We start from the raw sequence: 3,721 nt of genomic DNA on the forward strand, positions 1-3,721 counted from the left end.
ACCTGTAAATTTACAGGTGAGAAATAAAGATGTTGGGTTTTAAATTAGTGCTAAATCTTAGCATACTTAAAACCAGACTAGTCATCAGTATACTGAAAGCATGCTATTTTGGAACAACTAATTTTATACTAAATACATTTTAGTTGTAATTAAATTGTTTTAAAAAATCACAGTTTGAAGTGTATTAAGTCTATTACGTACTACAGTGGAGCTTCAAGTATACTTTGTACACTTTAAACATAGTGTTTTTGAACTAATAACCTTTTTATTCTGTGCTACTTTGTACATTAAATACTTCTTACTAAGGTACTGCAAAAGTATTAGACTACGAGTAAACTGCATGCTTAATTAAATAAGGGACTGTTGAGTGGTCCATTATTTAATTCAGCCTTCAGTTTACTGGTAGCCTAATACTTTTGCAGTACCTTATGAAGTAAAACATAATGTTCGAAGAAGCATTGAGTAAAAATTTATATTGATAAGTAGCTTAAAATTGTACTTCCTTACTGATTATAATACACCAAAAGTAAACTATAATTAGGATACTATTAYATTAAAAGTATACTGCTTATAAATTTGAAATACATTAAAAATACAATTTAAATACAATTCATTTACAAAAGTAGTGCACTAAATTTTTACTAACTAAGCATGTTGTTAGTACATACAAAGCTATATACTTATTACTATGCACCAGACGTTTCTCACCCAGCTGGACCATCTGAAGTCTGTGGTCCAGATTTAGTTCCACCTCATGCATTCAAGTTTGTGGTCAGATTTCCCTTGACCACCGTCGTGTTCCTCGTGCACCTCAGCGTTTCAATGTCTTTACTTCTGCACCGAAAAATCGTCTCGGCATCCACACACCAACTTGTCATGCTGGCGTCCAATGGCGAACTCACACCTGTGGCGAGTTAGCTCTTCACCACCTCGCAGCAGCAACGATGTGCGTCTCTCCTCTCCCAGCGGCAGAGAGGAAGCAGCAGGACCGGGCACGAGCGCCAAGCCAAGTGACCGTGAACGTCAACGTGAATGTCCCAATGTCCATGCCACGACGTCAGCGTCAACGACAACGTGTCAACGACAACGTGTCAACGACGAAGTGTCAACGACGACGTGTCATCGACGACGTGTCAACGACGACGACGTGTTAACGACGATGTGTCAACGACGACAACGTGTCAACGATGACGACTTGTCAACGACAAAGTGTCAACAACGATGACGTGTGAACGACGACGTGTGAATGACGACGACGTGTGAAGTGTGAACGACGACGTGTGAACGACGACGACGCGTGAACGACGACGTGTTAACGACAATGTTTCAACGACGATGTGTCAACGACGTGTGAACGACGACGACGTGTGAACGACAACGACGTGTGAACGACGACGACGTGTGAACGACGACGTGTTAACGACGACGTGTTAACGACGATGTGTTAATGACGATGTGTCAACGACGTGTGAACGACGACGATGTGTGAAGGACGACGTGTTAACGACGATGTGTTAACGACGATGTGTCAACGACGTGTGAACAACGACGACGTGTGAACGACGACGACGTGTTAACGACGACGTGTTAACGACGATGTGTCAACGACGATGACGTGTCAATGACGACGACGTGCCAACGACGACGTGTCAACGACGACGTGCCAACGACGACGACTTGTCAACGACAAAGTGTCAACAACGATGACATGTGAACGACGACGTGTCAACGACGACGTGCCAACGACGACGACTTGTCAACGACAAAGTGTCAACAACGATGACGTGTGAACGACGACGTGTCAACGACGACCTGTCAACGACGACCTGTCAACGACGACGACGCGTGAACGACAACGTGTTAACGACGATGTGTCAACGATGATGACGTGTCAATGACGACGACGTGTCAACGACAACGACTTGTCAACGACGACGACTTGTCAACGACAAAGTGTCAACAACGATGACGTGTGAACGACGACGTGTGAACGACGACGTGTCAACGACGACGTGTCAACGACGACCTGTCAACGACGACCTGTCAACGACGACAACGCGTGAACGACGACGCGTGAATGACAACGTGTGAACGACGACGTGTTAACGACAACGTGTCAACGACGGGTGAACGACGACGTGTGAACTGTGAACGACGACATGTGAAATACGACGTGTCAACGACGGGTGAACGACGACGTGTGAACGACGACGATGCATGAACGACGACGTGTTAACGACGATGTGTTAACGACGACGTGTCAATGACGTGTGAACGACGACGTGTGAACTGTGAACGACGACGTGTGAACGACGACGTGTGAACGACGACGATGCGTGAACGACGACGTGTTAACGACGATGTGTTAACGACGATGTGTTAACGACGATGTGTTAACGACGATGTGTTAACGACGACGTGTGAACTGTGAATGACGATGTGTGAACGACGACGACGCGTGAACGACGATGTGTCAACGACGACGACGTGTCAACGACGACGTGTCAACGACGACGTGTCAACGACGACGACGTGTCAACGACGACGACTTGTCAACGACAAAGTGTCAACAACGATGACATGTGAACGACATTGTGTCAACAACTACGTGTCAACAACTACGTGTCAACGACGACGATGTGCGAACGACGACGTGTCAACAACGACGTGTCAACGACGACGACGATGTGCGAACGACGACGTGTCAACAACGACGTGTCAACAACGACGTGTCAACGACGACGACGTGTCAACGACGACGACGTGTCAACGACGACGACGTGTCAGCGATGACGTGTCCTCAGCACTCCAGGTGCGTGCTTAAGAAGTACACAGGCCACACCCCCTAAGGATGACCTGGCGAGGAAGCAAAATTAAGAAAACGGGCGGCAGCTGGCTGCAAATAATCTGAGCAGCAGGGCCGTYACAACCCCCAGGATCAGTTAGGATTTTGGATTTTGAAAACATGACAGGCTTGTAATGAGTACAGTCGCTAGTTAGCTTCCCAATATTACTGCCGTCTAGGTCCATCTGGGTCCATCTGGGTCCATCWGGGTCCATCTRGGTCCTAAATAAAATGCACAGAAGTAAACACAGATTGAACAATATAAATGAGAATCATGATAGTTTTAATCAATGATATGTTGTTATGGTGAAAAAYAACTGACTTTATGAAATGAGGTCTTGGTTTGTCACCAGGAAGGGTCACTGAACATCCCATCAGGTCAGCACTGCATCATATCCTGCTCCGACTGTGAACAACACTACAGTCCTGCAGCTGTCAGTGCAACAACCTTTGTGCCTTACAACTGTCTCGGTTCTGAAGTTGTGTTGTGCATGGAGTGCAGAGGGTCCGACTTTGTTTGCAGCAAGAGAAAAAATCTGAGGGGCTGACATTTTAGGGATCCTGGATTGACTTCCTCCTTAGAAATGTAAAATCTTTTTTAAACAAAAAGAACATAAACAGAAGAGAAAGAAAAAACACAAAAGTTATCAAACAGCTTCAGATAGGTGCTTCTTAAAATATGCTTGTTTTCAACATACATCTCACATTTTAATAAACTTTTAAACTGCACCTTAAATTAAAGCGGAATAAGGGCTAAACAGGGAAATGACGAAAAACAAAAACTGTAAACAAACTTCAAATTAAACATTTTTTGGTCTGAAATTATTTTTCTTCAGTAATTAACTTTAATCATTCCTTTGTCACACTGAACATTTC

The sequence above is a fragment of the Austrofundulus limnaeus genome, unplaced genomic scaffold (assembly GCF_001266775.1).
Source record: "Austrofundulus limnaeus strain Quisiro unplaced genomic scaffold, Austrofundulus_limnaeus-1.0 Scaffold2074, whole genome shotgun sequence".
Taxonomy (NCBI): Eukaryota; Metazoa; Chordata; class Actinopteri; order Cyprinodontiformes; family Rivulidae; genus Austrofundulus; species Austrofundulus limnaeus.